General features: G+C 42.6%; 1 protein-coding gene and 2 non-coding genes across 5 annotated transcripts in view; all 3 read right to left on the bottom strand.

Annotated features, from left to right (window-relative positions):
- The window catches only part of Cpne4 (copine 4), a 263,345-nt gene that overhangs the window by 202,914 nt on the left and 35,554 nt on the right, over positions 1-24,877 (bottom strand). Inside the window, exon 2 of one of the 3 annotated variants that reach the window (XM_090323595.1) lies at positions 15,790-15,961. The exons of the other annotated variants lie outside the window; for them this stretch is intronic. The gene's annotated coding sequence lies outside the window, so the exon portion shown is untranslated. The remainder of the gene's footprint in view (positions 1-15,789; positions 15,962-24,877) is intronic. 3 annotated transcript variants of the gene reach the window in all.
- Positions 12,107-12,178, bottom strand: Trnac-gca (transfer RNA cysteine (anticodon GCA)). Its single transcript has one exon. It is a non-coding gene; the product is annotated as a tRNA-Cys (tRNA).
- Positions 13,188-13,259, bottom strand: Trnac-gca (transfer RNA cysteine (anticodon GCA)). The gene has a single exon. It is a non-coding gene; the product is annotated as a tRNA-Cys (tRNA).

The raw sequence follows: 24,877 nt of genomic DNA, 5'->3' as shown, positions 1-24,877 counted from the left end.
TGAACACATATGCAGATGACACAGGGACAGATATTAATAACCACCATTAGTTATCAAATGTTCATTTCCTTAAGAAGGCTTCAGCTACAAAAGCCATGATATTGTGAGCCTCCCATTTAAATGGTAAGAATTACATTGGTGCTTGAAGTTTTGAACCAAATAAAAGCCTTCCCAACTTCATCTAGGAGAACAAGGCTAGAAGAGTGGGTAGTGTGGCTCAAGGAGCATAGCACCTGCTTAGGAAGCCTGAGGGCCTGAGTTCAAGTCTAGGACTGCTAAATAAACAAATGAATAAATGACTCATTCAAGTCAATAGAAATGGAGAGATAAATAGCAAATAAACAGATGAATAAACAGATATATGATGGTCTCACAATGATCTTCCCTTTAAGAAGTATTTCCTTATCATAAGATACTCTGTAATTGAGGTTAATTGTAGCTAATCTTTTCATGTGAGTTAGGAGAGACAACCAGTCACCAATATGTCTAGCAAAACAGCCAGAGCAGAAGGTCATATATTAAAAATCTCACCCTCATCCCACTGGGGGTGGAGATGGGGGATGAAGTTCTATAGGAAATCCATGTGACATTTTGGGGGAGGACTAATTTGTTGACCTAAATTTTGATTTCTGGTACTTTTTTTCTTTGCCAGTCCTGGGACTTGAACTTGGGGCCTGAGCACTCTTCTTGGACTTTCTCAAGGCCTACTGCTCGACCACTTGAGCCACATTACCACTTGCAGCTTTTTCTGAGTAGTTTCTTGGAGATGAGTTTCATGGGATTTTCTGCCTGGGCTAGATTCGAACCATGATCCTCAGATCTCAGCCTCCTGAGTAGCTAGGATGACAGGCACAAGCCACCAGTTCCCAACTTGTCTTACATTTTCTAGGACCATGACCTTAACTTTGGCTAGAGAGTAAAGGAGACACTCACCCAAGCCAATGAGATCAAAACAATAGTTTACTAAAGGCAAGAAGGAAGGAATTTCCAATGAACTCGACTTCTATGAGGGGAGGGGGGTAAGCAGGGGAGTTAAAACTATCATGAGCTCCTATCTTTTATTATGCTCAAGGAAGGGAACAATATGTTTCAAAACACACTTCTCCCCATTCCAGAGAGTTGCTCATCACCAGTAGTAAGATCAAGTTCAAAGGGAGGAATGTGTAGTCACTCCCCCCCCCCCCCCCCGTATCTGGAAGATGAAGCACACTTAATTATGCATTCTGTAATTAGTTTGTGATTCTCACAGAAGGCACACAGGGAATGTTAATAGTGGCTGCTTGCCATGTGAACAGAAAGCAGCATATTTCATATTCTTTTTTTTTTTTTTTGCCAGTCCTGGGCTTGAGGTCAGGGCCTGAGCACTGTCCTTGGAGTTTCTCAAGGCTAGAGCTCTACCACTTGAGCCTCAGCACCACTTCCGGCGTTTTCTATAGGTGGTACCAAGGAATCGAACCCGGGTCTTCATGCATGCTAGGCAAGCACTTTAACCACTAGGCCAAACTCCTAGCCCCCATATTTCATATTCTATGGGCCCCACCACCACCATCAGGGAAGGGTCTTTGAATTCAGGGGGACTTCCACTGGGCTTTGGATATAGCCAAGAAATCCCAATGGCCTCACACCACGCCCCCTGGCAGTGAAGGAGGAGGAAGGTGAAATGCTTTACAAATTAAGGTGTGCCAAGACTATCACCTGGGAGAGTTGATAACTTAATTACCTCCCTTTGGGGTGGAGAATGATTGGTCTTTGCTCAAGAAGGAGAAGGAGGAGGAATAGTGAGGTGACATTTTCTGTGTTGGACATTCTCACAAGTCATAGGGACTTGATTGGGCTCTTTTGTACAGTTCCTCCTCCTGCTGCTATGGTACATTCCTTGCTGAAATGGTTCCCTTGGGTAGCAAGCAATTACCAGAAGCATTTCAAATAGGAAAGAGTTACAGAGTATATTCAAGGTAATCAGGACAAAGCAGCCTGCTCTCCAGCCCTAAGACCAAACAGTGGGAGTCTAATCACCATGCTTCCATCCATTTACTCGCTGGGTGCCTGGACACAGACGCGGCCTCAGGGGAAGAAGGAGTTGATGTTCTGCACAAACTACACAGTAATTACACCAATACTCAATAGGTCAGGGAAAAAGGGGGAGGGGTTGTTTGTTTGCAAAAGTGCTACCTACCCCACCCCAATCATTTTATGTTGGAAGGTGAGAATAAGAAGAAGTCACTTTTTGAGAGGTCTAGTCTCGAAGTCTTTATTAAAAGGGCAGTGACTACGTGGTGAATTCCTCCCTCAAAGGCCAGCAGCCAGCAAATACACTTAGCACAGTTAGGGAACTGGCCAGAGAGGATAGAACAAAAAACAATACCAACCAACCAATTCAGCTCCAATGGCAAGCTGAAGTGGGACGCCATGGTGACCGGAGAACAACCAAGAGAAAGGACACAGGTTATGAACATGGAGACATGTGGCATAGTCAGATCAGGGGACAAAGTCACAGAAAATTCCCAGATCCACGCACTAGACTGACAGATCTACTAACCTATCACCCAAGTGCCCACCCCTGCCTCCAGGGATTTAGGCACACCCATCACCTGGGGGTTGGGGACGTCACTTCCTTCTACCATGAAGACAAGATGCCACACCTTGCCATGCACTATGTAGCTGGCCATTCCTCACCTCCTTACTTCACCTCCCCCACCTGCAGGTGCCACCTTGTCATGCAATATGATGTTTGCAGTCCATCCCATTCAAGTCCATTTTCCGGTCTCTTGAGTTGGACCTGGTTTCTTGACTTGCTTTGGCCCACAGAACGCAGGGGTTCCCTGATGGGGTGCCAACTTGGAAGCAGAACCTGAGGAGACCTTATCTTCTTTCTTGCAACCTCGCCCAGTCAACCATGTAAATATGGGTCAGCCAAGCAAATGCTAGGTGACTCCAAAAGTCTTGGCCAACCAATCAGCAACCCAACCCTAGAAAGAGAGACTCCTAACAAGCAACAAATGACCAAACACACACACACACACATACACACACACACACACACACACCCCTACCCACCCAACTCACAGAATGGTGAGCTGAATTAATAGCAGTAGCTTTAAGCTGTATAGCCAGGATTTTTTTTTAAAGTCTATTCTGGTGGTGAAAGCTAGATTAAGATGGAGCGAGAGACAATGTGGGGCCAGATGCAAGTAGAAAGGTTAAGCTTAGAGAAGAGCTTGTAAGACAGCTTCCTTCACAATTCCCCTTCCCCCGCCCTCTGGTCAAATCTTCCTCCCACTTGGATGCTTAAGAATATCAGCCTGCGAATGGACAGAAGCCTCCTCCGCATCCCTGGAACCAACTCCCCTCCGGCTCCTAACCACAGTTCCCTTGTGGTCTAAGTTTTGTTGCCTACCTCAGTTTCCATCACTTCCCTGACAGCACCCCTCCATTTGTCTTTGAAGATCCGATGAAGTTTAGTAGAGCTCCCCCGAACTGCTCCTCCTGGTCTTCTTCTCTCTCCTGCCTTCTGACTTGTGTCCAACCCACCAGAGAAGAACTGCTAAACCTCAAGGTCACTAATGGTCTCCTGTGTCCTACCCTAAGTGACCTCAGATCCATTTTCCTTTGGCTCAGCATTACTACTCTATGTGTTGCTGTTCTCTCTGACCTCTTCTTAAGAGAATTTACTTAGGAGAATTTTTAAAGAATCTCATTTTTTTTTTTTACAGATTCCTTCCATTCAAAAAGGGAGGGAAGAAAACTAAGGCTTAACCCTGGAACGTGGTTGTCATTAAGGACGTGGAACATCAGATACTTTTCGAAGGACGGACAATATTTCCTATTCTCAAAAGATGCCAGCCTTCAAGGGATGGGATATGTTTCCCAGAAAGTGATTCTCTGCATTCTTCGCCTATTCCCCGCTCCAGTCTGTTTCTTTAAAGAGCCTCATTACAGCTAAAAAGATACAAGGTGGACTCTAAAAAGAGCACTGGGCTAGGAGTCAGGAGTTTAGAACGGAGTCCATTTCTGAATGTACCCAGACGTTCATCTGTGTAAGCTAGTTCATGTCTAGCATCTGTGCAATATGGGGAAAAATTATTCCAGACTTGGAACTACTTGCAGGTAGAGATTTTTTAGATACATTTTGGTACCCACAGAGCCTAGGAGTCTTTTTTTTATTAAAGAACTTATTAACATTGATTTTTTACATCATATCAAATGATGTGTTTAACAAACACGTATTCAAGAAGGGAATCCCTATATATAATCACTGGCTTAGGAGCCTTTTTAAGCCATCAAGAATTCTAAATGATTTCACCACCCACAGTATTTTGCCAAACAATGCTACCCAGCCTTCAAGATGTTTCTATTTGAGCCCAAGGCCAGTGGTTTATACCTGTCATCCTAGCTGCTACTGAGGAAGCTGAGATCTGAGGATCACAGTGCAAAGCCAGTCCAGGCATTAAAGTCCCCTGTGAGATTCTTATCTCCAATGAACCACTCAAAAACCAGAAATGGAGGTATGGCTCAAATGGTCGAGTACTAGCCTTGAGCAAAAGAGCTCAGGGATAGAAACGAGGCCCTGAGTTCAAGCCCTACAACCAGAAAACAAAACAAAACAAAAAGATGTTTTCATTCCAACACAGTCCTGGTAGCTCACGCCTGTAATCCTAGCTACTTAGGAGGCTGAGATCTGAGTATCATGGTTCGAAATCAGCAGAGACAGAAAAGTCTGTGAGGTTCTTTTCTCCAAGTAACCAACAAAATGTTTGAAGTAGAGGTGTGCACAGGCACACACACACACAATTTTTCTATAAAGTTTACATTTCACTGTAAACCTTCCCTCTTTCCTGTTGAAGTGTCTTGTATTTTTTCACTATCTCAGCCTAGATCTGAGACTTCAAATGTATTAAATCATCCTGCTGCATACCAGGGTGTGAGTTTCTGGTCTCCAGAGATGACTGGGTTCTATTTCAAAAATAATAATTTACAGCTCATGAAGATGACTAAGAAAGACAGGCTCAGTCCTCGTGTGAAGTCATGGGTCAGAGCATCGTTTTTCAATCTTGAAAATGATCATCAAAGCAGGAACAAGTCTTTGAAACATTGTTTTCTCCTCCATCACAGAGAGGAGCATGCATCTCTTTATGTTAGGGCCGTTGTTATAGAAACTACCTATTTTTGGTGAATTATAAGACACTCCAGTATTCCCCTGACATGAACAGGTTCTCACTAGAGGAACATATTTGGGTGATCTCTGTGCTAAATGCACATTTTGACTGATTGGTCAGACAGATATGCTTGTCTCTCTCTGCAGTGAAACCAGTCCTCTGGAGCTCTCTCCTCTCTAATCACGTCAGCCTTAGGGTTCCAAGATACCTTCAATTCTTCATTTCATAGATCATGAGTAAACCTACTTTGAGCTTGAGTTTATCACTATCTGCTTCCCTGTTTCCCTGGATGTTTAATGATCTGGAAAGTATGAGCTCATTTCATAAACTACATCACCTCAGGGGTTGGGGGGGTGTTTATGGGGAACTATCACAGCTCTTGGAATCAAAGGAAAGAGGTGAAAGCCTCAGCCAGGTTGCAGGTCCCGTCCATAGAATCTCTAGGAGTTGACTTCCTGGTCCTATGTGGTTGAAAGCTCCAGAGAAGGATTCAGATATGTTATCAAGGCTTCAGGAAGGCTCCCAGAAATCTCTCTGTCTTGATTCTGACTTCTAGGTAATTGAATTGACCTCACTCTTCACACTCACATAATTGTACCCATAAGTGTAAAAACATCAACACTTTCTTCAGTTAAGCCCAGTGGAAAGGGATGCTTCAATTAAATAGCCTCATGATAGGCTGAAGATAGTTTACTCGTTTAGAAATAAGCCTATGAACCAATCAAAATGCCTCTTGGTGATAAGAAAGCTCGCAGTGAGTTGATTGGCTTATGTAACTTGGTTCTATTCTGGAGCTGGAGAGAAATCACAAATCCCCAAAGTTGGTCCTAAAAGTGAGATGATCAAATGGATACCCAAACCAAGACAAACAAAAATCTGACTTATTATATATATATCATGCAAAAGCATTGATAACCTATTTTTAAAAATACATCTAGGCCAATGACTTCATGTAAGGATTTACTCTTACAGAGATGCAATCATGCCAGGTGCCAAGGAATCATAATTGTAATGCTGGGTACTCAGGAGGCTGAGATCTAGAGGATTGAACTCCAAAAATCTCCATTAAGACTCCATCTCCAAAATAAGTAACAATAAACAGGGCTGGGGGCATGTCTCAAGGAGTAGAGCACCAATTAACTAAGTAAACCAAGCGAGAATGAGACTCTGAAGTAAATCACGGTATCAACTGCAACAAACCCAACAACGAAAGTTGCAATCCAGAGGGTAGAGGTGTATCAAGTGGTAAAGTGCTCACCCTGCAAACTCAAGGTCCTGAGTTCAATCCCCAACACTTCCAAAATAAAAAGATGCAATCAAGAAAACAATACTAATCACAAACCTTTTATGTATGTTTAAATCATTTCCAAAGCTTTTTTTTTTAACATTCAACAGACTTCTCTTACCTGTTCATTCATTGTTATGGGGATTGAAAGCAAGAACTAAATAAAAACAAGAAAGGACTGAAGCTAGGGCTTTGAAGGGGGAAAAATACTTTTTCCCAATGGAGATGCTTGCCTGTGCTATTTTTTTTCTCTACTCTGGAAATGGCTGGTGTGCGGCCCTGGAGAATACGAGCTGATAAGCACGAACCTAATCTCCTCATTAGGCTTCAAAATGAGAAGATTCAAAGGTACATATAATCTGGGGAGAAAACCAGACAGAGAATTGGCTAATTATATTCCAGAGTTCAAAAACAGCCAAGAGGACAGAACTGAAGACAGAGATTTTCAAATTAGCAGCCAGAACTCTCCGCTTGCGTTCTTCACTTCTCCCCTGGTATCTGGAAAAGCTCTTTACTAGAGAGGTAAGGGACCAGAGCGAAGGTTTGCATCTTTGTTGCTGAACATGATGCCACTGGAAAGGCAGAAAATGGTGACACATGCTGGCAACAGCCACACTTCTCCTCTTTCATTTAGATTGTTTCCTTAGAAAACTTGCCAGTGACAGGGAGTGTGACCTAGTGATTGAGTGCTTGCCTAGCATGCACAAAGCCCTGGGTTTGATTACTTGGTACCACATATACAGAAAAGGCCAGAAGTGGTGCTGTGGCTCAAGTAGTAGAGCATTAACCAAAGCTCAAGGACAATGCCCTGAATTAAAGCCCCAGAACTGGCAAAAAAAAGGAAAGAGGAGGGCCGGGAGTTTGGCCTAGTGGTAAAGTGCTTGCCTAGCATGCATAAAGACCCCAGGTTCGATTCCTTGATACCACATACATAGAAAAAAGCTGAAAGTGGTGCTGAGGCTCAAGTGGTAGAGCTCTAGACTTGAGAAAGTCCAAGGACAGTGCTCAGGCCCTGAGCTCAAGCCCAGGACTGGCAAAAAAGAAAAAAGAAAAAAAAGAAAGAGGAGGAGGAGGGGAAGGGGGAGGAGGAGGGGGAGGAAGGAAGGAAGGAAGGAAAGAAAGAAAGAAAGAAAGAAAGAAAGAAAGAAAGAAAGAAAGAAGGAAAGAAAGATTGGCTACAGGGGTTACCTGAAGATTAATCTGGCAGTGGTATGGAATTTAAAAGAGTCACAAGAATAAAAGAAATCTGGGCCATGGCTTGAGGTAGTATCCTGAAGTAGAAAGAAATTCAGGAAGGCTATTGTTTGTGGAGAGGGTATGAATTTCATTGTGTAGAATGAACAACAATAATAACCACTACATAGCAGAAAGAAGAACTTTTGCATCCCAAACTCAAACACACAAGGCTAATGCTTTTCAGGAAGTCTTGGAGGAGCATGAAGGCTCTTGTAAAAGTTACTTGAGCTGGGCGCTGGTGGCTCACACCTGTCATCCTAGCTACTCAGGAGACTGAGATCTGAGGATGGAAGTTCAAAGCCAGCCAACGCACAAAAGTCTGTGAGACTCTTATCACTGGAGAATGAACCACCAGAAAACTAAAAGTGACACTGTGGCTTAAAGTGATAGAGTGCTAGCCCTGAGCTGAATTGCTCAGGGAAAGCACCCAGGCCCAGAGTTCAAACCCCACGACAGACACAAAATAAAAAATAAGTGTGACTCCTTCCCCTATCCAAATAAAACACAGTTATCAAAAGCCAAACAAGTAGAGTTTCTGCATACTCAAGGCAAAATGGGCACTCTCATCACCCCAGGCCCACAAACAGCCCAAGCTGCCTGCTGGGTCATACTATGTGCCCTTTCAGAAAATTCAGACTTATCCATTAGGACCTCAAATAAAAATTTCCTTTTCTTAAGCCTTCCTTGGCCACTGAGAGTTTCATTGATCTCTTCTTTCACTGAAACTTCTGGAGCAAGAATTGATTATATCATAATTGTATTTAATCATGAACTATCTTGAATTTCTTCAGGTGTTTGCTTTGTTTTGTTTAACCCAGGGCATTTTCCAGTTTAAAAAAAAAAAGAAGAAAAGAAAAAGAAAAGAATTTGAGTATCTCAGAATCACACGATTGCTCCAGTTTTTAAAGAATCATACTTAATTTATGGTTTTAATGACATGAGTTTTGTTGTTGTAAGGCCTAGTGCTTCCTGGTCTTACCAAGGCAAAATTGCCCTGGAGTATGGAGTCAGTCATTTTTTGCTTCCTGATGATTCCATTCTGACACATTTGACACTAACCTCAGCTTCTGACTCACCAATTGCTTTCCTGTTATCAGCTCCAATTTTCTACCCAATAGCTGGGGCAACTGTCTCTACTTTGGACTCCTCTCCCTTTGTATATGGCTGTTTTAGCCTGTCCAGCTGAGATACGGCCTTAGCAGATACTTCTGGAATAAACTCTTGGTTGCTCTTCAAATAGTCTAATAAAATTGGCCTTGTGGGTGCCATCTGACAACTCTCTGCTGCTCCCTTCTGGCAGATTGTGGTATTGTATGAGAGTGTTCAAGGAACTTTAGTTAAATCACATGGATTTAGTATGCCTGATAATAAATAGGTACTTAATAATGCAGGAGAGATGCTTTTAAGTTTAGCTATTATTCTCTTTTTTCTGTCAGTCATTAGGGTTTAAACTGGGGGCCTGGATGTCATCGCTGAACTTTTGCACTCAAGCTAGCACTCTACACTTTGAGCAGGAGCTCTACTTCCGGTTTTGTGGTGGATAAATGGCAATAAGAGTATCCCCAGCCTTTCCTGCCTGGAATGACTTCAAATCATGATCCTCAGATCTCAGCCTCCTGAGTAGCCAAGATTACAGGCATGAGCCACCCGTGCCTGGCTCTAGCTACTGCTCTCTTGACATTGACTTTCCTGTTCATAGCCAGTTAGTTCTGCCCTTGTTAGATACTAATCAATGTATATTAGATACTAATAGATAAGATAATTGATAACCACAGACTTAAAAAGGCTCAACCCTCCCCCCCAAAAAACAGACATCTAGGCAAGATGACAAATACTAGCTATCAGATATCTATACATATTATGGTGTGTGTGTGTGTGTGTGTGTGTGTGTGTGTGTGTGTGTGTGTGTGTGTGTGCATGCGCCTGAAGCCCTGACATTTTAGGCAAGCCTTGTATCTATCTCCTAGATCTACTTAACTTATGGAAATTTTTCTCAAGACAATACCAAATGGTGACAAACCTAGATACCAAACAAATAAGTTAACAGATCAGTAGTTGAAGGTATTTTTTTGCATCTGTGTTCCACTCATTGAAACCCCCTGAATCAAGAGCTTAGGAAGCTTCAGGAAGCAAAGGGAAATGACACAAAAGAGTACCCAAAACAGGAATATTTTTAGGTTAGCTGTTTATATATGAGAAGTGAATCTAGATAACAAATATTTTAAGTATTTTTTAAAATATCTTACATTGCAGAAGGGAATTTGTTTTTTGCTTTTATTTTTGTGTATTATTTATTTTTGTCAGTTGTAGAGCTTCAACTCTGGGCCTGGTTGCTGTCCCTGAGCTCTTCTCAGCTCAAGGCTAGCACTCTACCACTTGAGTCACAGCATCACTTCTGGCTTTCTCTGTGTATGTGGTACCAAGGAATTGAATGCAGAGCTTCATGCATGCTAGACAAGCATTCTACCACTAGGCCAAGCTCCTGGCCCCAGAAGGAGAATTGAAAACTCCAGTTCTCACATAGAAACTAGTCCCTTCAAAGCAGGAAGTCCAATCCAACCCCAATGTCAAACAAAAACCTATCAGATGCAACATAATGAGTTTTAGCTGTCATCTCTTTTTTCAAAGAAAGATGAGACAGGGATGAACCTCATTTAATGAAAACTGCAGTGCCATTTATTTTCTATTAAAGTAGAATATAGTCAAGAGTCCTTTGATTATTTATGAAAACCCGTGATATAGCAACCTTTAAAAAAAACTCAACTTCTCATTCTGTCCAACAAATGGTCCATCTATGGCTCATCAGTTTGTAACAGACCCAAGGAATAGAGCCTGTCTAGCTCTGTTAAGCCCATTATAGTTGGATAGAAAACTTGACAACACCAGAAATGCCTAACATATTACTTATGGAAACTATATGATAAACACCATGCCATAACTGATGTACTTTAGAGGGAAAAATGTAGACCATTTGATATCCTGAACAGGACATTAAATAAAAGCAATCAGTTAATAGCTATTTAAAGAGAGAGAGAGAGAGAGAGAGAGAGAGAGAGAGAGAGAGAGAGAGAGAGAGAGAGAGAGAGAGAGATAGGGAGAGAGACAGAGACAGGTCTGGAATCAAGAATTCAGATATAAACTAAAATCTTGCAACTAATACAGGAAGGAGTAGGAGAAAGATTAGAACTTATCGCCATAGACAGGAGCCTCCTGGGAAGAATTCTAGAGGCGCAACAGGAGGGAGAATTGATGAATGGGACCAAAAAGTTTCTGCGCAGTGAATGACTTAGTTACTCAGCTAAAAAAGACAGCTTCCAGAATAGGAGAAGATCTTTGCCCAGCTATACCTCTGATGAGGGTCTCTGAACCAGAATATGCAAGAAGTTCAAGAAACAAAACCTCCAAGCATCAATAGTTCTATTCGTAAATTCAGAAATGGTCAAAGGAGATAACTAGAGACTTCTCAGAAGTAAAACATGCCCCATTTTACTTATGAAGAAAAGGCTCAGTATCTCTAGCCATAAGAAAAAAACAGAGCCTTGATACCATTCACATTCCTTCAAGAATATGAGGAACAATAACTTCTGGCAATGAACAACAACAACAACAAAGAGCTCTATTAGAAACTCTTGAAATGTAAAATAGTGCCACCACTATGAAAGGCAGTTTGAGGATTCTTCAAAAGGCACTGAAAATGCAACTGCCCTATGTGCCAGTGCCAACATTAATGCGAATCAGGCCATGGTAAAGACACTTGCACATCCATGTTTCATGCTTCGCTATATACAATAAGCAAGGTATGGAAACAGCACAGAATATATATGTATAAATAAATATGTATATATGTGTGTGTATATCTACACACACATATATATATTACTCATCCATCAAGAAGAATAGTATTACAGCATTTGTAGGGAATGGATGGACTTCTTGAAGTCAGGCTCAGAGAGACAAAGGGTACATGCTTTCTTTTATATGTGGAAGTTAGATCCAAGTTATAAACACATATAAAAATGTACCCAGGGCCATATGTGTATATGCACGCCCAAACTGACTAGTCTACTACAGTATATGCAGGGGTGGAATCCAGTGGTTTAACATTTTGGGACAACTAATTTGAGCTTCACAAAACGAAAACCAGGAAGTGAAGACATGTGGTGCATAAGGTGGACAGGGCTGCACGGGATGAGAAAGATAAATGGAGAGAGGATGGGTGTGTGTAGTCTATCTATGGGTGCTTCAGGGTTTCGCTGGGTTTGAGTGTTTGTGGTAGGAGGTAACTAATGAGCTAGCTTTTGCCTCTGAGTAAGCCCTGCTCAGATTTTGAGCTCTAGATTATGTACTTGCCTTGTCTAAATCCAGGACTTTTTAATCCAAATCTAATGATTTTTCAATAAAGCTCCCATGAGATGTAAAAATTTGCTACAGGGGGCACCTGGATTTGAACCAGGGACCTCTTGATCTGCAGTCAAATGCTCTACCACTGAGCTATACCCCCACCTGCTATGACAAGCTCCATACGAACATGTATTTCATTTTTATGACCTACCTCAGCTCATAAAATAGCCTTTGTGTCTGAGAGCTCTCCAAGGGTTTGACTTCATCTGCAATTTTATTCTAGTTACACCTCCCTGGTTTTCTCCAAGCGTGCATTTTTTTCCTGCCACTGAAAGCTCAGTGCTGTATTTTCAGTGTAATTTTCCAGCATTTAAAATTACCCATTGAGTTCTGAGCAAATCAATTACCATTTTGAGCATAAAGGTGATATCAGATGAGGGAACCGCAACTGACTGTCCCCAAATGCACTTCAGAAGTTCACGCACAATTCTGAGATTCTAGGAAAATTTTGCATACGTGCATACATTGTACATTGTGCATGACTTCATCAAAGTTTCAAAGGGAAACACAGGCTAGGGATGTGGCTGAGTGGTGGAGTGTTTGCCTACCATGCAAAGGGTCCCAGGTTCTAATCCTAGCACTGCTAGAAACATTGTTGTTTTACAGTTAAACACAAATAAACCTTGGATATCCTATAGCTCCAAATTCACCTTTAAACACCACTGGTTTCTATTTCTGTGAATTCCAGTCAGAGTATTCTTCATCTTGTTTATCTCTAAGATCGAAGGAAATCTCAAAGAAATTTTCATGACTGTAACAAATTCTCCTTCCTCGGACTATCAGTCACTGAGGGACCCAGATGTGAACGGTATCAAGGCTCTCCTGAGGCCCACACAGCCTCTCTACTCTGATGCCCAGTGGGAACCCCAGATTTCAAACCCAGTATCCCCCAAATTATCCTTGTCATCTTCCTGCCCTGACCTATATCTCCACCCATTTTACTTTGCCTTAATGATCATTACTCAAAGGTACTAGAAACTTGCAATGTGCCCTGATACTAAAATTTATATCCACAGTCAGCCACGAGCCATAGGGAATAATGCATAAAGTCAAAGTTAATCCAGATTCTTGTAAGGAAAACAAAACAAAACAAAAAGCAAGGAGCATGCAGGGGGCACCTGGATTTGAACCAGGGACCTCTTGATCTGCAGTCAAATGCTCTACCCCTGAGCTATACCCCCGGTGAAACAGACTTGTTTTCCTAGCCTATCTGTCTCTCTGAATCCTGGTTCTAAAAGCCTGCAATGACTCAGAGGAGCTATAATTACAGACAATGTTGCCTGGAGGGAGCCTGGGCCTTACAAGTTTTAAAAGAAATGAGTAATGAAAAAAAGACAGGATTCCAAAGTACTAAATTGTGAGACCAAGAAATCTTGGTCTCGCTGTCCATCATCACTCACATAGACAGAGAAAAAGAAAAGCCTGTTTCCAGGTAAAAATGATCAGATTCTCCACAGACAGCAGCAACAGCAGCATTTAAAGGTGATGGATGACTGCATGATTTCCTTTGTCCAGGATCCTAGCATCTGAAATTCTTGGTCCACTCTAGGACCCCACAGAACTGAGCTCAGATCTGTCAATTTCCTAGATAATGTGTTACATGCACTTTACTCCGGAAAAGAAAATTGGTCTAAATAATGATTTGTGTGAGATAGTTTTTTTTTGTCCAAACTATAACTGTTTTGTGTTATGCTTTTTTTTTTAAGTCAGATGCAAAACAGATGATGAGTAAGCTGCATGCTTATGTAACAGAACTTGCCAGAAACTTGCAGCCTTGTCAATGCTGAAAGGCCATTTGATGCAAACAAAGAAAGCATCCAAAAAAAAAAAAAAAGAGTGCCTTCTTCAATAAACAAAATTAGTTAGACCAGGCCTATCATCAGAATTCCTCTTCCACTTCCAAACACAACCACAGTAACAACGATCTGTATTTCTAGACTTTATAAATACCTTCTCTCACCTTCATAAATCAGGCCGTTTTCCAAATTGGGTCCCATTGTGAAGTCTTCTACCTTGGGTTAGATATATATATATATATAATATTGCAATGCTGAAATGGGTTCCTAAGTCGTCATTCACACCAGCTACTTTTGCAGACTAAGATTCCCAGATTGAGAGACTGGAAATTAGGCTCAGACTCAAAGTCCAGCCTTGAGTACAAAGAAAGGACAAAGGAGGTGATAGTCAAAGTTTACAAGTGTTTGGTGATAAGATAAACAATGTAGATTTAATGGACTGTATGCCTACAAACCAATAGTAATGATACTTTCTACATAAAAAATATGCAAAGAGAGCCAGGTGTTGGTGGCCCATGCCTATAATCCCAGCTACTCAGGAGGCTGAGATCTGAGAATCACAGTTCAAAGCCAGTCCAGGCTAGTTCCAACGAACCAGCAAAAAGCCAGAAGTGGAGATGTAGTTCAACTGGTAGAGTGCCAGCTTTGAGTGCAAAAGCTCAGGAACAACACCCAAGCCTTGAGTTCAAGTCCCGGGACCAACAACAAACAAACAAAAAAAATACGTAAGACAGTATAACTTAAATGTTCTCACCACAGGGAAAAAAAAGAGAGATTGAATTAGAGAAAGAAATTATAGGTGCTTGAAAACTATAACCCCGGGTTTCTTTAGTACTTCTCTCACCAAAAAGTACTGTTTTTACCCTCTCCAATAAATCTGTATGATAATGGTTTTTATTTCATCAGTGGAGGGGCTTGAACATGGGACCTGAGCACTGTCCCTGGGCTCTTCTGCTCAAGGCTAGCGCTCTATCACTTTGATCCACAGCACCACTTCCAGTTTTCTAGTGGTTCTATTAGATATAAGAGTCTCACTTTAGACTTTCTGCCTGGGCTGGCTTGGAACCACGGTCCTCAGATCTCAGCCTCATGAGTAGCTAGAATGACAGGTGTGAGCCAGCAGAACCCAGCTTCTGTGTGATAGTTCTAGAGCAAGGTGATATGGCAGAGTAATGCAGAGGGTTTTCCGAGATTAGGCTCCCGCCGGCTACTGTGAGGATTCTTGCTTTTGGATCCTAGCCTGCCATACCAAGAGGAAGCTCAAGCTGTTACACATAAGAGCCAGGGAGAGATGAAGTATCCTGAGGACTTGCAGCTGCATTATTTCCCTGTGGCCAGTCTCTGTGTAGGTATCCAGCCAATTCTCCCATTAAGATACAACAAGAAGATGCATGAGTATCTCCTAAGCCATCACCCTCCTCCCCCTTCCTTCAGTCTTCCCAGCTGGGTCCCCGGACAATGTGGAGTGGAGGCAAAACATCCCTGTCACTTCCTTTCCAAATTTCTGACGGGCAAAATTCATGAGTGTTAATAAATAGCTTTGGGGAGATAAATGAACCAAGATGACCTAACAAGAACCTGTCTGGATTTCCTGTCAGCTGATCCATACCTATGGGGGGCATTCTGCTACCCCACACTTTCCATGAGACTGGAAATTGTAACTGCCTTTGGGTCCAGGGTCCTTACTTTACCTTGTTGATGAAGAATTACTACCAGTAAACACTATTCAAAAGTTCCTATCCTTCTCCTCTCCTCTCTCCCACTCTGATCTGCCAAGATAAACCAACCACACTGCCTTCTGGGTGAATCCCCAAATAATGACATACATGACGGTAGTGATGTGGCTATGATTAGGCAGAAAAGAGGGAGACGGAAATAATACCCGGCACTTGGCAACACAATCAGCGAGACTTACATCATTGTTATAGTGGTGGTGGTCTCATTTGTTCTAGCAAGCTATGTTGCATTTCCTGTTGGTCTAGGACAGGGACGGATGGCCAATGGATGACAAAGCTTCTGTCTGGCAGACCTCCAGCATCATCTGGGAGAACTCCAAACCAACCATCACATCAGGGAGCCAGGATTCCCTGTGAGGAGGGGAACCATGTGTCAACAACAGTAACATCCCCTACCTGTCACACTTGCTGGTCAGTGCCAACCATGAGTGGTCAGTACCTACCCCCTCCTACACTCAGCCCTCTTCCAGCCGGAAATCACAAGCCTTGAAGGAAGTAAGACATTCTCTGCCACCCCCCTCCCCAGTGTCATCTGAGACACAATCTGGGTGCTTTGGTTCCCTTGTCACAGGCTTCAAGCCAAGGCCATCACTATTCCCTTTACTAAAAAGCCATGTGTTGTGCCACACTACAATAAGTTCTATAAGTAAGGACGGCAAAGCCGAGTGGAAGAGAGAAGGGAACGTGTGAAAGAACCACCTGGTTACCTGCTCCTTTTCACCGACTTGAGATCTTGGAGGTTATCTTTTTAGGATCTAGTGATCTATCACTTAAGGGCAATGTGGCAACCCAGGCAGTGGGTGGTGTGATTAGGAAGAAAAATAAGTAAATAAATAGAAATTGACAGATGGCAAGTCCTACAGCTGAAAACTCTGGTTCTTCAGTTTGATCAGGTTGGCATGCAATTTTCAAATGAAGCATGGTGATAGTCTGACCAAGCTTCTAGAAGAATCTATGTTGCTGTTGTTGTTTTAAATCTATCTCACTTTCACTAATGCAGCTTTACTTTCCAGGAAACTTAAAAAAAAATCAGGAATAGGTAGCAGATAAAAAAAAAGTTTAAGGGCCAGGAGCGTGAGGGAGCGAGCCTGACCGGAGCGAGCGGGGCCGGAGCGAGCGGGGCCGGAGCGGGGCCAGAAAGAGAGAGAGAAGGGGGCAAAAAAAAAAAAAAAAAAAAAAAAAAAGTTTAAATCCTAGATAGAAACTTTGAAATCCTAAAACATTTTTAGTTATAAAAAGATGCCCCACTTTCAGAATTTGTAAGTTCCATAAATAGTTTCCCAAAGCCAGAGGATTCGTAGAGATTTAATTTGCCCGACAACATTTTCATTGGCCTCTTCTGCATTTCCTTGTGCCACTCTGTATGAGTTTCAATCTCTAACATTCCAAATTAGTGTAGACATCTGCTTCTAGCAAATATAGTCAGAGCTGCTCTGCCACTACCAATATGCATCATAAGCCCTGAGGGAGAAAAGCAAAAGAAGAAATTTAAAGTAAAAATAATCACCACCGCTTCTAGGAAGCGATGTCTTTCCTGACATGCTTCCCCTCTTCTTCTCTAACTAAGTATGTCTGATCTTACCCTCGCCTCCTGGGCAAGAGACTTTCCCTATATGACTGGGCTTGTCTGGGTGTCTCATGAAGCCTGAACACATAGCATTGGCTGTCTCTGTTGCATGTAGCATTATGAGAGTAACACTGTTTTAGTTTGGGGGCTAAATCCATGCTCCCAATTCAATATTTAATTTGCAAAGAAACTGTTTACCTGATTCTCTTTCTCTCTCTCTTCCCCTCCCTCCTCCACCCCTCCTTCCTCCCTCTCTGTCTCTCCTTTCCTCCCTCCTTCCTCTCTCCCTCTCTCATTTCTTCCTTTCTATTTCTTTTCCTTCCTTCCTTCTCTCCTTCCTTCTCTCTTTCTTTCATGTCTTGGATGCTATCACTGAGTTTTTTTCTCTCAAGGTGCTCCACCTTTTTTCTCTTAAGGTTCTCTACCCATTGGGCCTCAGCTCTACTTCCAGGTTTTCGACTGTTATTTGGTGATAGTCTCACAGACTTCTCTGCTCAGACTGGCTTTGAACCTCACAGCTCTCAGATATCAGTCTCCCGAGTAGCTAGTATTACCAGTGTGAGCCGCCAGTCCCTGGAATGTTACTAGAAAATGTAGAATGATGTATGTAGCTTTGCGTTTGTACTTCACTTTCCTTTCTCCTTCAGGATGACATTGGTCAAGCACAGGCCCAAGTACAGGGCATTTAATGACCCTGAGGCCAGAAGCCAGGCATTTGTCTGATTAGCCAGAATTCATTCTTCTCCTTACAAGCTTTTGTTTGGTGGGGTGTACAGGAACATGAAACATACTTTCTGTTGCTTTTCTTCTCTAATCTGACCAAACACACACACACACACACACACACACACACACACACACACACACACACACTTGGACCATTTGAATGTTTCCATAACAACAAATTGAATCCTATGATTCAATGACAAAATGAGACCAGGAAATACTGAGGGTAGAATGGGTAGTTAGACATTGAGATCTAACACGTATAGAAACAGGCCGCTGGATTCTAACTCCAAGTCATTATGTGTGTGTGTGTGTGTGTGTGTGTGTGTGTGTGTGTATGTGTGTATGTGTGTGTATGTGTTAACCATATTAAAACAAATTCTTTTTTTTTAAAGGTTTTATTTATTTATTTATTGCCAGTCCTGGGCTTGGGCTCAGGGCCTGAGCACTGTCCTTGGACTTTCTCAAGGCTTAGCACTCTACCACTTGAGCCTCAGCACCACTTCCAGCTTTTTTCAATGTATATGGTACCGAGGAATTGAACCTGGGTCTTCGTGCATGCTAGGCAAGCACTCTACCACTAGGCAAACTCCCGGCCCAAAAAACAAATTCTTTTTAGGGCAATTTGAATCCCAATCTATTCAACTGGATGGTTGGATCTACACAACAAAAGTAGTCCTGGCAACTGGGCACTGGTAGCTCATGCCTGTGATTATCTGAGGACCGAGGTTCAAAGCCAAGCCAGGCAGGAGAATCCCATAAGACTCTTGTCTCCAATTGCCTACCCAAAAAAGAGAGCTATAAGTGGAGCTCTGACTTGAGCCAAAAAAAAAGCTCAGGGATAGCATCCAGGCCTTGAGTTCAAGCCCCCAGGACTTGGCACCCATGTGTGTATACACACACAGACACACACACACACACACACACACACACACACACACACACACACACACACACATGCGTAGCTCAGACAAACAAGAGATCTGAATGAGATAATTCTAAGCACAATTTAGGTTGAGTTACCAAGTTATCAACAGGGAGAAACTTACTTAAGCAATCAGGAAGAGCTCTCTGAGCCTTGGCTTCCCTGTCTAAATGTAGACCTCACTTCCTTCCTCCCAAGGGTGTTGTGAGTATTCAATGAGTGGTGTGAGACTAGATGTGCTATTATTACACTTAATTGGTATATGTCTCTATTGATTCGAAGGGAATTCAGGACAGGTATGTTGTCAGTCATCTTGAACAAGGAACTGCATGATTAATATTATTATTGGCCTGTTGTAAAACAAGGTCTCTTGTTCCAGGAAGACGGAACTCCCCTGGTGTGGTTCCCCTTAGGTGCAAATCACCCTGTGGGAGTCTTTAGAATTGGCTGGTGATTCACGGCCAATGCTCTACTCCAAAGGAGCCTGCGAGCCTAAGGAAGGAGTTGCTCCTAGAGATCTTTCTGGAAGAAGCCACCTAAATAAGAGGGCTTGTGATAACGAGAGTGAATGGAGGAGGAATAGACTGATAAATGGTAATCTGCAGGATAGAAGTTGAAAATAAGGCTTTGGGGATGGGAGGGGAAAACTAAGAGAGAGTGAAAAGAGGGGTAACATTGTCCAAAAGGAAATATACCCCTTACCTAATTTATATAACTGTAACCCTTCTGTATATCACCTTCATAATAACAATATGAGAGGTGGGGGCTTGAAGGACTTGAATAGTCAGCTAAAAGATGCTCAGGTCAAGAGACAGGAAATATGACAAGAACTGCCTGGTGCCTGGTGGTTCGTGCTTGAAATACTCGATCCTCAGGAGGCCAAGATCTGAGAATCACAATTGAGAGCCAACCCAAGGCAGACAAACCTGTGAGACTCTTATCTTCACCAGAAAACAAAACAAAACAAAACAAAAAAAAACTGGGGCCAGGAGTTTGGCCTAGTGGTAGAGTGCTTGCCTAGCAGCACAAAGACCCGGGTTCAATTCCTCGGTACCCCACATACATAGCAAAAAGCCGGAAGTGGTGCTAAGGTTCAGGTGGTAGAGCTCTAGCCTTGAGAAAGTCCAAGAACAGTGCTCAAGCCCTGAACTCAAGCCCAAGACTGGCAAAAAACAAACAAAAAAAAAACCCACAAGAAACTGGAAGTGGAGGCACAATGCCAACAGTAGAGCACCAGCCTTGAGCAGCAAAGTTACACAGCAGTGCCCAGGTCCACAGTACTAGCACAACAAGAATCAAACACACACACACACACACACACACACACACACACACACACACAAAACTATGTCCTCCATAGGATTCTACAGACAAAAGGATTTCTTTGTTATTATTACTTTCAAGTAGTTGTGCAAAGAGGTCTCAATTCAACAGTCCAGATTATAAGTAAAACTCATCTCAATCATGTCACCCCTTCCCTCATTCTCCCTCATCTTTCTCCTTTCTCTCCCCATCTATCTCGTTACCTGGTTCTATTTTTTACATATGCACATTGAGTAATATGACTGCTTTGCCCACCTTTTATCTCTCAATTCCAGACATGTGAATTCTAATTATTATTATTACTACTACGACTACTAGGTTGTGGGGCTTGAATTCAGAGCCTGGACACTGTCCCTGAGCTATTTGGCTCAAGGCAAGTGTTCTACCTCTTGAGGAACAGCACCACTTCCGGTTTTCTGGTGGTTCCTTGGAGATAAGATTCTCATGGACTTTCATGCCCAGGCTGGCTTTGAACCGTGATCAGCCCCCTGAGTCTCTAGGATTACAGGTGTAAGCCACCGGTGCCCCCTCAGACACACAAATCTTAACCATTTAAGTTACACAAACTGGTATGGTTCAGTCTACTGAGATACAGACTTCCTGAACTTGGCAATCTGGCCCCCTTCTGCAAAACTGCATCATTATCCAGAGATTTGTTCTCTTTGCTTTCATTCATTACCATGTAGTGAACCCTAAGAACCACCTAGGGCTTTTGCTAAACTCTGAATGAGGCATGAAAAGATCCTAATTCATAATATTCCCAACCCTCTGGCTTTAAAATCAGGAACAAACCTGACAAGTGTCCCAAGAGTAGTCCTTTAAAAGCTCCCTTCTGTCTTCCTTAGTTTACTCTAAAGGAACCTTCTTAGCAATTTAGGGTTTGGCCTCTGTTAAAGGACAGTTCCTAGAGATGGCCTCTAGATGGCGCTGGTGAGCCATTGAGTTTGTTGGAAAAGAAGTCATGGTGAAACTCGCTTTTTTATGCTTAAAACAAAGTCACGGTGAAATTCATTTTTCTTCACTTCTTTGTTAGTGTAAGTTAAGTCACACTCAGGGGTCATACTCTGATATTTCCATGCATGCATATAATGTACTCTGGATCCGATTCTTTTCAAACAAATGGAAAAAAGAATGATAGAATGAACTCACAAGTATCCATTATCTAATATCAACTGCTATCAGGAAGTCAATCTTGACTTTTCTCATGAGTGTGGGATTTTTTTGTTATTGTTACTTTGTTTGTTTGGGGGGGTGTTGTTTTGTTTAAAAATTTTGTCAGTGGTGTATAGCGGGGTTACAGTTACATTCATACAGTAAGCAGATACATTACTTCTCCTTTTTTTTGTGGGTCATGGGGCTTGAACTCAGTCTGGGCGCTGTCCCTGAACTCTTCAGCTCAAGGCTACTGCCCTACCCTTGAGCCAAGCCTCACTTCCCAGAGTCTCGGGTCCTTTTGTGCCTGGGTTGGCTTTGAACCTTGATCCTCAGATCTCAACCTCCTGAGTACCTAGGGTGACAGGCGTGAGCCACCAGTATCCTGCTGTTTTTTCGTTTTGTTTTCGGTTTTGGAGGTAGTGGGGTTTGAACTCAGAGCCTTATGCTTGCTAGGCAGGTACTATACCACTACAAGTCATGACTTATAGCCTTTTTCTGTACTGGATCTCACCTCATGCCCAGATACACACCTGGGCTGTACTATGCCTATTTTAGATGCCCCCCCCCCTTCTTTCAGGGGTGTTGTTAGGATTACTGGCCCTGTACTACCACATGCTGCTTCCTTCAGTGGAGACAGCGTCCCAGAGACTTCTCGGGTTGTTCTGAAACCACAATTCTCACAGCCCAGCTCGCAGGTACCACACAGCATCACACCCAACGAAGAAAGTGTTGGCATTGGACTTCTCTCTGCACACGCTTTAGTACAGTACTCAGAAGCTGCAAGGAAAATTCCACTTTAGATCTTGGTGATGAATAGAGAGGGAAATAAATCCCTTGAGGAAATAGCTGAAATAAGGAAAGCAGAAAAACCGATGTTTATCTTTCAGATAACGTCTTGATGGGGCTCAATGAATACTCATTATTTTTAAACAGGAGAAAAACCCCACATTCCAAGAAGAGAACTTTGTTCAGCCTAATAAATAGTATCTCCCTCCCAAACCTTCTTCCCATCCCCTTAAAAAAGAGAAAATACTGAAACACATTGAATGAATGTCTTATAAAGTCAGGAACAACTCAAAGGCATTGGGTCACTTTCACTAATGTCTATGCTACACTGTGCAGGGTGGGGAGGGGGGAAAGGAGGGTTCCAGCTGGTGTTTTAAGGCACAGAAAACAAAATAACATGTATGAAATAATAAGGCTCCTTGCAAAATATAGCGTGGGCGAAGGCAGCTGGCGCCATTCTCGAGGGGGGTAATTTAAAACCAGCGTCTATATTACACTACAATGCGCCTTGAAGGCAGGGAGAGAAGACTTGGCAAGGGCATGACCCAAACAGCCAGCCAGACAGTTGCTCCCTGCTTTTCCTTAATGACCTGGTGGACAAAGCAAAGCTGCCTCCATCAGGAAGTCATTGGGTCCCAGGGACTTCCGGATCTGAAGGTGTAACCAGCAGAAAATAAGTCCATCAGATCCTTCCTTCCTCCACACTGTACCCCCCCACCCTCTGTCCCCCTTTCATGGCTTCCAATTTGAGCCTCCTCTTTAGTATCTATGGAGGCTTACCCTTTGTTACTGATTACCAACAGGGAACTTAGAATAGGAGCTCAAGAAACAACCCCTCTGGGGAGCCAATAATTCAATGTATAAATGAGCAAAGGAGCTAAGTAAAGACTTCTTGGAGCTACACGCTGGTGGCTCATGGCTATAATCCCATCTCATCAGGAGGCGGAGATCTGAGGATTGTGGTTCAAAGGCAACCTGGGGCAGGAAAGTCTATGAGACTCTGATCTCTAATAAACTACTCAGAAAAAGCCAGATATAGCACTGTGGCTCAAGTGATAGAATGCTAGCCTTAAGCACAAAGAGGGCTGAGGGACAGCATGCAGGCCCTGAGTTCAAGTCCCAGGATCAGCCATCAGAAGAGTGATGGTGATGATAATGTGAGAGGAGGAAGAAGAAGAGGAAAAAAGAAGGAAGAAGGAAGAAGGAGGAGGAGGAAGGAAGGAAGGAAGGAGTAGAAGAAAGGAGAGGAGGAAGAAGAAAGACTTCTCAGAAGAAATAAAAAATGAAGAAATTCTCAACATAGGTGGCCATAAAGGAAAGGCAAATGAAAACAACTTTGATGCCAGAAGCCAAGTCACTATTACTTATCATCCTAGCCATTCAGGAGACTGAGATCTGAGGATCTCAGTTCAAAGCCAGCACAGGCCGAAAGTCTGTGAGGCTCTTATCTCCAATGAAGCACCAGAACAGCTGGAAGTGGTGTAGTGCTTCAAGTTGGTAGAGTGCTAGCCTTGAGAAAAACAAAACAAAACAAAACAAAAAAAAGCTAAGTGACAGTGCCCAGGCTCTGAGTTCATGCCCCAGGGCAGAAAAAAAAACCAAATTAAACACTGAGATTTCATCTTGCCCCAGTCTGATTGGCCATCATCAAGAATATAAAGACCAGTAACAGATGTTGGTAGGGATGTGGGGGGGGGTGTGTGTGGAAAGGAACCCTATTACACTAGTGCAACACAGCATGGAAGGCAGTTTGCACATTTCCTCAAGAGGCACTAAACACAGAACTACCCTGTGATACAGCAATACCACTCTTGGATGCTTATCAAAAAGATTACATACATCAGACATACATGCACATGCTCACATACAGTATTGCACTATTTACCACTGCTAAGTTACGGAAACAGCCTGGATGCCCTTTGATGGGTGAACGGATCAAGAAAATGTGATCTATCTATCTATCTATCTATCTATCTATCTATCTATCTATCTATCTGTCTGTCTATCTATCTATCTATCTGTAAGGCTCATTATAATCAATTAAACAACAAAAAGTCATAAATATAGGTGTGTCTCAAGTGGCAAAGTGTCAACCTTAATCAGATAAAGCTAAGGGAGAGAGTGAGACCCCAAGTTTAAGCCTACACACACACACACACACACACTATTGTGGTTCACCCAAGTTTTGTTTCTATTCATTGGAATGACCATATAGGTTTAGTAAGGTGAAATTTTACTTGGTAAGATTTTTCTAATGCTAAGTCAAGCAGTGTTATATTTCTGGAGGAATCTTATGTTGTCCCCACTACATTTGATAGTCATACATGACTGGCTTTGCTGTCTTACTGTTTAGTATTTTCACTTCTGGGGTAATGATCCATGATTTATCTTATTCATACTTTATCAGATGGGACATCAAAGTCATGCTCCACTCATCTAACAATACTCCGTTTAGTTAAAGAACCTTGGTTTAAGACTGGGATCATTCTTGCATATCTTGATAGAGCTTGATTCTCTGGAGTTTCTGACTCAAGTTTTTTTGTCTGCCTACATGACTATACAATTTTGAGGTACTGACTGGGGGTGGGTGGGTTATAAGTAACTTTGATCATGTAGGCATACTCATGCATACTCATAAATATGCAATCCAAAGAGTAAGGACTGACTGTATCAGGCCAAGGGTAGGGTAGACCACCCACCAATCAGACACTGCTTGAGCCCTGTGGGCTCCTGATATGACATGTAAGAGTACTTCTGGGTGCTAAGTCTCAGGGAGCTCTAGAGA

The sequence above is a fragment of the Megascapheus bottae genome, chromosome 32 (genome assembly GCF_031878675.1).
Source record: "Megascapheus bottae isolate mThoBot1 chromosome 32, mThoBot2.hap1, whole genome shotgun sequence".
Taxonomy (NCBI): Eukaryota; Metazoa; Chordata; class Mammalia; order Rodentia; family Geomyidae; genus Megascapheus; species Megascapheus bottae.
This window is presented reverse-complemented; position numbering and strand designations above follow the sequence as displayed.